General features: G+C 44.9%; 1 pseudogene; it reads right to left on the reverse strand.

Annotated features, from left to right (window-relative positions):
• Positions 1-2,434: 2,434 nt before the first annotated feature.
• Positions 2,435-4,329, reverse strand: LOC125541516 (annotated as a pseudogene).
• Positions 4,330-11,484: the final 7,155 nt, after the last annotated feature.

The raw sequence follows: 11,484 nt of genomic DNA on the forward strand, positions 1-11,484 counted from the left end.
CGATCATAGTGCTAAGCTAGCGGATGAGTCTTGTCCATCACATCATTCTCTAATGATGTGATCTCGTTCATCAAATGACAACATATGTCCATGGCTAGGAAACTTAACCATCTTTGATTAACGAGCTAGTCAAGTAGAGGCAAACTAGGGACACTTTGTTTGTTTATGTATTCACACATGTACTAAATTTCCGGTTAATACAATTCTAGCATGAATAATAAATATTTATCATGATATAAGGAAATATAAATAACAACTTTATTATTGCCTCTAGGGCATATTTCCTTCTAATTCACGGGTACCAAAAAGTCGTTATTACTCAGAGGCATGGTGGTGAAACTCTCCTAAACTATGCAACCACTTGGTGTTCTTGGCCTAAAGTGTACATCCATTTTAATCAAATAAAAAAGTTATATCATTAGTGAATTGTTTCACTAGTCCATTAACTCAAAGTGGTTGCACTCTTTAGGCCAATGACTTGAGAACTGACCAAATTTAGTTCATAAACTCGTTTATTCGGTCAAATAAAGTGGGAACCGATTTGCAAGGAAAAAAACTGTCAACATGGCGACAATGTTATTGTTTCTTGAATCGCTCGTCAATGGATAATTCTTATATGCGTCTTTTTGCAAGAAAGACAACTGACCTAATCGCCTCGTGTCTACAATACAGACTCGAAAGCCATGCCCTGAGGTTGAGGGCCATGCACCTGCTAACCAACAGAATCATGAGATATTCATAGGGTGGTTACTATTGGAATCCATTATGCCACATGTACACTGAACATAAGCTTGAAGCCATGCCCTGAAGTTCAGGGCAACACATCCTAACCAAAAGACTCATGAGGTATTTGTGTAGGTGTTGATTACTCTTGTGGATTGATTTGGGTGGGATTTGAACACGTGCACTGAAGAGGCACCAAGCGGCTTGCTTGCCACTAGAATATTAAGGGGCTGTTCGGAATCCCCCCAGCTCCGTGAAATCCTAAGAGTTGTGGAGCTGCTAAACAGGCGCTCCGTGAATTTTAACTATTAACTCCACCTGCTCCCGGAGTGGAGCTGTGGAGTGGAGTACATCCGAACAGGGCCTAAGTAACCTGTGTCAATTGAGTTACAAACTACATTAGTAATATATATTGTGTGCTCGAGAGCTTACATGCGCCCAAATATTAAAACCTAAAAATATAGTAAATACAATATAAAAATCTGATTTTTTGTGTGAATAAACATCAATAAATGTTCTAACAACATGTAAACTTTCACCTAGAGAGGACATGTGTGGTGGTCTTTACAAAAAAAATCTTAATGTTCATCCATTAAACAAAATCTGGCACAGTGCACCACGGATGTCTTCTCTAGATGAATCTGTACATGATGTTAGATATTTATTGATGTTCATCGACAAAAAATGGACTTTTTAAAATTCTATTTACTACTCTACCTTTGTTTCTAAATATAAAACGTTTTGGTAGTTTAAACTCCCTTCGGTCCTTTTTACTCCGCGTATTAGATTTGTGACCAAATTTATATTAAAAATATCAGCATCTACAAAACCAAATATATATATATACATTATGAAACTACATTTCATAATGGATCTAAAAATATTGATTTGGCATTGTGAATGCTGATACTTTTTTTCCATAAGTTTGATCAAACTAGAGATACTTTGACTCTAGACAAAACTTATATGTAGGCTAAAAAGGACCAGAAAGAGTATTTTCTAAATTTACTACTATTCATGCACATGTATTTAAGCTTGAGAGCAGAAAGTATAGGATGTTGTAACACAATAGTGGTCAGCTAGCCACTTGTCCCTTTTTTTAGCATCAGTACAGACACAAGCGCTCATATTAAGATTTACGAAGTCACCGTAGGCGCTTCATCGTCGACGGGAACGTCTCTTCCCACTGAAAGCGCATCGCCGGAAATCCTGAAATAAATTTAGGAATAATGCGAGCACCAGGATTTGAACCCTGGCGGGTTGGGAATACCACTATCCACCTAACCAACTCAACCACAGGTTGATTCGCGTCACTTGTCCCTTCTTAGGGCGTGATTTTGAATCCCACCCACCCACCCAATGCAACGTGCCTTATGTTCAGTTTAGAATAATATGGCAAAAAAGCCCATGCAAAAATTACTTACTTTGATCAGTTTTGTGTCTTATATGATCAAATAAACGAGTTTATGAACTAAATTTAATCAGTTTTCGAGTTCTTGGCCTAAAGTGTGCAACCACTTTGAGATAATGGCAACCGCGATGTTTATGTTCAGTTTAGAATAATATGGCAAAAAAGCCCATGCAAAAATTACTTAGTTTGATCAGTTTTGTGTCTTATATGATCAAATAAACGAGTTTATGAACTAAATTTAATCAGTTTTCGAGTTCTTGGCCTAAAGTGTGCAACCACTTTGAGATAATGGAGTAATAACGCATTTCATTCCGAAATAATCCACCACTGAAGTCCAAATCAGTTCCCAAACATTTGGAGACAAACAACTGCTACTGGGTAAAGAACGACATAGCAGCGGTTAACACAGCAGGTACCGATGCTTGCCAACAGGATAAAGATCGCTAGGACTAACAATTAAACATAGAAATTAGAAGGACAAGATTCGTCCACACTGCAAATTACTCGCAAAACAGAAAGCATTGATCCTTTTCCTTTCACTGGCTGGTGAATGCACTGCTCCCCTTCATGCCTTGACTGAATCTTTTCCTCCCTGCTTCTTGGCTGTGAGAAACTCAACCAGCCCGAGGAGCGCAATGTCGGCGTCCTCGTTCCGCAGCAGCATCTCGGACACCTCGGCTGGCGTCACCTCCACCTCGGCAAGCAGCTCCTGTATCTCCGGGAACAGAGGGTGGTCGTCGACGAGGAAGTAGTTCCGGGCTAGCGTCCTGAACGCCTCCCAGCCACAGTAGCCCATGTAGACGTGCATGTCCATGCGCCCAGGACGCAGCAGCGCCGGGTCGAGGCGATCCTTGTAGTTGGTGGTGAAGATGATGACGCGCTCCTTGCCGCTCGTCGACCACAGCCCGTCGATGAAGTTGAGCAGCCCCGACAGTGTGATACTCTGCCATTCCATGTTGGCATTCAGAGGCAGAATGTTCAGACACTCGTCAGAAGAAGATACTACTAATGTGTGTGTGTGTGTGTGTGTGTGTGTGTTCACCAATCAAAGATCGATGCTTGTTTTGTTCCTATGCAACGTACCTTGTTCGAGCAGTCGTCAGAGTCATCGTCGCCATGGCCATAGTCGGCCCGCGCCAGCGTCTTGCGCTCCTTGCCACCTTCCCTGGACGTGGCGCTGAAGCAGCAGTCGATGTCCTCGATGACAAGGATGGACCTGTTGGGCATGCCGATGAGCAGCTTCTGCAGCTCGGCGTTGTAGCGCACCTCGGAGAGGTCGAGGTCGTAGAGGTTGAAGCGGAGGTAGTTAGCCACGGCGGCCACCAGGCTGGACTTGCCGGTGCCGGGCGGGCCGTAGAGAAGGTAGCCGCGCTTCCATGCCTTGCCGATCCGCCGGTAGTACTCCTTGCGCTTCAAGAACCTGTCGAGGTCGGCGATGAGGGCCTGCTTGGTGGGCGGGTCCATGGCGAGCGTGTCGAACGTGGCCGGGTGGTTGTGGCTGATCCCGCGTAACGACGAGCCCTCGTTCATGAAGATCTTGAGCTTGCAGTCCCGACGCCGCGCCTGCTCCACCGCGGCCGTGATGGAGGGCACGTACGTGCCCAGCGCCATGTCCGTGTGCTCCGCGTCGAAGGTGAGCTCCAGCGAGTCCGGGCCTTTGCGGCCTTCCCCCGAGACGGACGTCCACGTGAACCGGACGCCCTCGAAGACGTCGGTCATGGAGTCGCCGGTGTCCATGGACATGACCTTCCTGGCCCCGGCGCCGCTGAGGCAGAGCCGGCGCATGGACTGCGGGTCGATCCTGGTGGCGAGGTAGTCGTTGACGTCGTCGTAGAAGGAGTTCAAGTTGGCGCAGCTGATGGCGCAGCCGTCCAGGCGCTTGACGACGACGGTGCGGCGCTGGGCGGGCGGGGGCTGGAGGTGGCCGCGCACGAGCGAGGCGGCCCAGCTGACGACGGCGCAGAGGTCGGGCGGCAGGAGCTCCCCGCGCCATGCCGCGCGCCAGCACGGCGTAGGCGGTCACGGACGCCGCCGTGGCCGCCGCCTTCTTGCACGTGTCCACCAGCTTGTAGGCGGAGGGCGAGGAAGCCGCGGACGGGAGCTCCATTGGCGACGAGCAGCCAAGAGAAGAGGAGGCAGTGTAGGAAGTGTGCGCGTGTAGCTTCCTCTGCTCTGCCGAGAGGTCTCTAATTTTATCCCCACAGCGCGCTCACTGCGGTGTCGTTGTTCCATTGACCGTTGAATTTACGGCGCGCGGCAGTAAAAACAAGAGGGGGCGGACGGACAGGTGGCTAAAAATGGGAAGCGATTCGATTCAGATGATAGTTTGCAGGCCTTCCAGGGTTCCGGTTTGGTGATTGGCCTCGTCGGCGAGCGCGAGGAAAGCAGGAGGAACTCTGGAAAGCATGCATGGGGTTCATGTCATCTTCTATCAGCTCCCCTCTGGAGGCCTGCAGCAGCAGCAGCGGCAGCAGGCTGAAACTGTGAAAATAAAAAAGCAAGGGCAGGCTTTTCTTGGTGCCATATTGTCGCGTTCTGGAGGCATTGGTGAGCGGTGCACGCTACCCACATCTCTCTCTTTTCTCGCAGTCTCCTTGCCAATGAATTTTAATTAATTACAAAAAGTCAGGAAACCAAAAAAACACGAAGCAATTCTCAGAAATCCCACTAGGTACTGACCTACGAAATGTAAAAAAACCTTTGGATACAGTTTTGCCTTCTCACCACTAGTTTTTTTTAGGGGATTCTCATCACTAGTAAAGTAAGTAGTATATGTTGAAACCGTTGGGCCAGATTTTCATTTTGCACTTTAGTCCTTGTTTCCGATTCTTACGTGACTTTAGTTATCTCCGGCCCCACATGCCAAACTTCACCGCGGTAGATTTTTTTTTTGAGACAATCTCGCATGCTTTATTCATCGTCCATAATGTTTACAAAAAGAAAATCAAGATTTCCTAGTTGTCCTAGCCATACATGACGACCAAAATCTAAGGATATCTAGCAAGATTGTGAGCCTCGAAATTCAAGCTTCTAAACTCATGAACTACTTTACATGAAAGGAAAGAGTTTGCACGAAGTATTATTTCATGCACTATAGCTCCATAGCCAGCCGCCGAGTTCTTCTGCACATCTTCAACCACCTTCTTGCAATCTGTAGCAATTGAATAGAGTTCTCATATAAATCCTCAGCCAGAGATTGGCCTTCCCTTACTGCTATTGCCTCTAGTGTGCTCACATCCGTGATAAACTCGAGTTTTAAGATCGAAGCACCCAAGAAAACTTCCCTGTGGTCTCGGCACACTGCTCCCACGGCACCAAACTCCCCTTGCTGGGATACAGCCGCATCTACATTCATCTTTGCATGACCCTCTTGCGGAGGCATCCATGTATGCTGTCCCAAGCTAGCACGCTTCATAACACTGCCCGCTCCTCTATCGATCATCTCCAAATCCCTCAAAAGGAGAGTATAAAAGAGTTAGTAGTAAAAGGACTATCAAATATCTCTTCATGTATAGCTCTCCTTCTTGCTCGCCAGATTGCCCAAAGTGTCACCACCATTCTTATGAATTCCCCCTGCGGCAACGATTCATGCAATGTGAAGATCCAGTTTTTTGCATCCATAGAAAGATTGCCCAGCATAGTCTCCACCATATCCTCCGAGCACAGTGACCATATACTCCTGGCCATCACGCAATCTACTAGTGCGTGCTTCCAGTCATCTTGAGCAGAACAGAAAGCGCACACACTCGTAGCAGACATATTCCGGTGGTGTAGCACCCCGGCTGTTGGAATTGTTTCATGGCATAGTCTTCATAAGAATACCTTGATTTTTGATGGGACTTTAATGTGCCACAGGGACGTCCAGGCTACTTCTTCATCTGCCTCATTTGAGTGTCCTCCAACCGGTTGCAGTAATGCTTCGCCTTGCAGTTTCATTTTCAACAAAAATTTGTAGACTGACCTTACTGAGAAAACGCCTCGTTCGTCCTCCCCCAAGCCCAAAAATCATCAACTCTTCTAGTACACAGCGGGATTTTAAGTATCACATTTGCATCAACTGGCAGAAAAGTCGCACGAACCTTGTCCTCCTTCCACTTTGCCGAGGTTGGGTCAATAAGTTCAGCGACACGTGCTGGTCTATCCGCCGCCAGACACGCAATTGGTCTCATTAGGCCCGATCGGGGTAGCCAGTTTTGGTCCCATATTCGTGTCTCCTCTCCTGTTCCGATCCTCTGGATCAAACCTTGCACTAAAGCTCCTCTCCCGTCCAAGATAGATCTCCATATTTGTGAGGGCCTGCTGCCTAGCTCGGCCTCAAGAAAGGACGAGTCAGGGTAGTACTTGGCTTTCAAAATCCTGGCACTTAATGTAGAGGGGGTGTGTATGATCCGCCAAGCCTGTCTAGCCAGTAAAGAGAGGTTAAAAAGATCAATGTATCGAAAGCCTAGTCCTCCCAAATACTTCGGTTTAGTGCATACATCCCAAGATATCCAGCATGGTTTCCTCTTCCCTCTTTTACTTCCCCACCAGAATTGCCTGATCAGCGATGTGATACTTTCACAAATACCCCTAGGGAGCCTGAAACATGACATAAAATATACGGGTATAGCCTGAGCCACTGCCTTGATTAACACCTCTTTACCCGCATATGACAAAAGTTTCTCCATCCATCCTTTGATTTTCTCCCACACCCTGTCCTTTAGATACTTGAAAGTACCATTCTTAGCCTGCCCAACATCCGTTGGCATCCCTAGATACCGATCAGTGAGTTGCTCATCAAAAACCTGCAAAGTGTTTTTGATCCCGTCCCTTGTAGCCTGTGGGCAACCTTTGCTAAAGAAAATTGACGACTTTTCATTATTCACTCGTTGCCCCGATGCATTGCAGTATGTATCCAACAGGTTTGACACCACTTCTGCCCCTTCTGTTCTCGCCTTGAACAGCAAGAGGCTATCATCAGCAAAAAGCAAGTGGTTAACAACCGGAGCTGTCGGTGCCACTTGGACTCCTGTGAAAGCTGACGACTGAGGAACTGATTTCAGTAGGCACGAAAGGCCCTCCGCTGCTATCAAAAAGAGATAAGGGGAAATAGGATCTCCTGCCGAATACCTCTGCTCGGTGTGAACTCCTCCAACTTTTCTCCATTAAATAGAACCGAGAAAGAGACTGACTTGATCATATTCATTACCACATTAATCCACTGTTGAGCAAAACCAAATCTCTCCATCATTGCTTGTAGATAGTCCCATTCTAGCCTGTCATAGGCTTTCATCATATCTAATTTCAGAGCACAATGACTATTCTTCTTGGATTTACTCCCCTTCATAAAATGCAGACATTCATATGCCGTGATTATATTATCACTTATCAAATCTGCCCGGCACAAAAGCCGATTGCTCCTCTGAAATGATCTCCGGCAGTATTTGCTTCAGCCTGTTTGCAATCACTTTCGAAGTAATTTTATACAATACATTACACAAACTTATAGGCCTGAACTGAGTTAACAAGGTTGGGCTCATTACCTTTGGTATAAGAACCAAGAAAGTATCATTGATACACTCTGCATCCTCCTCCCCTCTGACTATCCGGAGAACAGCCATTGTAACTTCTGCTCCACACACATCCCAATGGCATTGATAAAAGTGAGCTGGAAAGCCATCCGAACCTGGGGATTTTGTGGGAAACATCTGGAAAAGAGCGGTTTTGACCTCTTCATCCGAATAATCTGCACAAAGTATACCATTCATCTCCGGGGTAACCTTTCTTGGAACATGGCAAAGAACAACCTCCATGTCCGTCACTCCCTCTGTTGTGTACAGATTCTTGTAAAAAAGCGTGACCATCTCCTTTAGTTCCTCCGGATCATCCACCTGTACCCCCAGTGAACTCATCAGGGCCTTTATCATGTTCTTTTTTCTCCTCATGCTCGCTCTCATATGAAAGAATTTCGTGTTCTTATCGCCCACCGAAAGCCACTCTATCCTTGATCGTTATCTCCATAGTAACTCTTCTCTGTGGTATAGTTCCACCAACCTTTCATTCACCTTCTTCTCCTCGTGACTTGGGCCCGAACGCCCCTGTTCATTGCGCATTTGCTCTAGCTTCTGTTTTAACTCCTTGATCTCCCTACGAACTGACCCAAAGGTCCTTCTGTCCCATCTCCTCAGATTATTTGACAGGTCCGCTAGCTTGATTTTTAGGTCCTCTACTCTCTCCCCGTCCAAAGAAGCCGCCCAGGAAGTAGCAATAGTGCTCCTCAGCTCCTCATGGGTCTCCCGGGCAATTTCATAGCGGAAATTTTGTCCTGTATTTGATCCCGTTGCGCGGCCGGGTTGAGCTCGAGCTGGATCAGGCCATGGTCCGATGTCGCGGTAGATAATCCTTGATCAAAGGGCACCCTAGTACTTGACCATGCAGCCCATGTAGGCTCTTAAGATGTTTGCTAGTCTGTGTTGCATCGGATTCTAAAACCGATCAAATCTTAAAGGCCAATTCTTCTTTGGTGTTTTAGGCACCGCTTATAGGCATTTTTGCAAACGACGCATATCCACCTAGCACACATAGTACGTAGGAACTCGCTGACTCCTTTAATTTTTTTGTTCTTCCCTTTGCACTGCGTGCGTATCCTGCATGCAGTCTTCTCGGAGAGCTCCTAGTTGCATCCGCATGCGGCAGATAGTGGCGACTACACACAGGTTGCAGCTGCAATGGGCTGGCCCAATAGCGTTCACTCGCACTGTAGCAGTCAGTTCACTGTAGTTAACCGTTTCACTATAGTGAACCCTTTTTTCGTTGTTTTCGTACCTTTTTTCCCTTCCTGTTTTCTTTTTTCACCTCTTTCAGTTTTGGGTACTATAATTGTTTTTTAAATGTACAGTGAACATTTTCCAAAATACAGAATGAATATGTTTTCATATACTGTGAACATTTTTCATACAGTGAAGTTTTTTTAGTATATGCTGAATTTTTTTGTAAAACACACAGAACAATTTCTTAGTTCTAGTAAGCGTGCACGTGCAAATGCACGTCTCAACTAATATATATGTAAGAATTAACATACCAAGAAAGATATTTTGATTGCACTAAAAAGTACTATTATAAATCAAGAAGACACTTCAATGTATCATCGACTCATCATATTCATAGAGCCAAAAAATTATAGCAGTATTTCCTGATGAAGCTGATCAATTCTCTTAAACATCCGAAATGTTGTGTGTAGCTTCACTGTTGATGTAGTTGAGTAGGTGCACCAAAAATTGCTTCCTTATCTGGTCACCATCCTGAATGAAAATAGCAAGTCAATCTAAGTTTTTGCATAGTAGAACATAAAATCATGAAATAATGAATATTGACCCTGCAAATTGGTTGATTTAGTTCCTTCGCATTCCATGAGTGCAATAAACTAAAAGCAAAATAATCAGACCAGTTCTTGTAGATATATGCATTATCATTATCTTGAGCGTTAGAAAAACTAAATAATATGCTTTAGTGGTTTGAAAGGTAGTCAGTTGTCTTTGTTTTTTGGAACACGAGCTGGTAATCGACGACGGCAGAAGAAAAAAAGACATCATCCCATTCAGGATTTGCTACTTGGGGTGTGCTTTAGGTATAATGAGATGCACATCTTTCAGAGTTGGAACTCGGTGGGCATCAACTCTCTTGCGCATCATACTAAACACGAGCAAGAAACTTAAGCATGCGATAAGAGAGGAAAGAATTCATACAAGTTGATTTAATTTGGAAAGGCTTATGCATCACATTGATACTATAGACTCCATATACCAAGCATCATGTCGAAACCACAGTGAGTACTTACAACATCTTAACATTAGAACATTGTACGCAATATCCCATTGATGTCACAATCAGTATAATAAAACAGAAAATCACATCTAATCCCATAAAAGATTACATTTGCTAAGTGCAATGTCTGAACGGATAGCAGCATATGATTATTCAAGAGGGACATCACTTTGCTAAACAAAAAATGTAAGTGATACAGAAAAATAAGTATATCAAAAATATGAATGGAACTATGCTCCAACAAAAGTATAAAATGAATGAATCAAAAGCAAAGCCTGCTTATGAGCTTGTTCATTTAGATTGATACCGGTAGCTAGTTCCTTACGTGCAGATGTATTCTCTTGAGAAACATGACACCTTAAAAACTATACACGGGACACTGTATATTGAACTCAACAACAAAAGTTTGGGTTCTATTAAGTTGAATATCATCAACCTAACTTGGAAACATAAAATTGTTACTGCCAGAGTTCGTACTTCCATATATGTTGTGCCTCCTTTCGTCTTCTCTACAATTGGGTACTCGAGATTGAAGCTGATTCTACCTCCAACCTTTACTGGGACAAAAAAGACCATTTCACTGTCGAGAATTACAACAGTGCTCAGTTTCATCAACTATTCATTTCTCATATTCATTACTCTAGTAATGGTTACTTTGCTCCTAAACTGGCAGTACTCCCACTGTACATGTTTTGGATGTTTTTTGGCTTTCAAAATCGATTGCTGCTTGTGGTGTTATCAAATTTCCAAAAAAAGCACCAGCTGCAATCAAGAATAGTACATCATCTATCCACTTTTTTAAAAGGATATTACATATCCACTTAATCCACAAGACAGTCCTACAGAAATCAAGTCATTTTTTCCTCTACTAATGTATACAGGAAGCAGCATTTTTTCAGGTTCAATCATGACTACCTCTTTGTGAGGCAGGTAAGCCAGGAACCCGTCGGCTGCTCCGCTCCCACTGCTGGGGAGTGGTGAGGTGGAACACCGAATGAGGAGGGTAGCTGTAACGCCCGGGTAATCTTACTACAGTAATCCCACGCTAATCATGCCTTGTCATCCCAATTACTGTTGCTAGACGTCCGTTAGTTCAAACCGCGTCAAATTCAAATTTAAAATTAATGTCGGAAATAAAAGTTTTCAAAAATTGAAACAAAAATGTTCGGTGGTTGCCAAATATTACAAAGGTAATTATGGTGCAGCAAACACATTTTTATAAAATGTCTAAATAATTTAAAATGTTTAAAAACAGAAATACAAATAGATGAAAACAAAACAGAAAAAAAAAAAGAGAACCCCCCCCCCCGGGCCGTGGCCCAACTGGGCCAACCCAACCGGCCCAGCCGGCCAACCAACTGACCAGGCCGGCCCATGCCTCTAGCCTACATAGGCCTCTCCCACTCCCACTCCCTCCAAACCCTAACCCACGTCGCCCGTAACCCCCCACTCCTCCCTCGATCCACCTCGTCTCCCCACCCCGCCCCGAGTGGATCTGGATCGGGCCGTTCCCCCCTTCCCCCGCCGCGTCCCCGACGGCACCGTCG

Source organism: Triticum urartu, chromosome 2 (assembly GCF_003073215.2).
Source record: "Triticum urartu cultivar G1812 chromosome 2, Tu2.1, whole genome shotgun sequence".
NCBI lineage: Eukaryota > Viridiplantae > Streptophyta > Magnoliopsida > Poales > Poaceae > Triticum > Triticum urartu.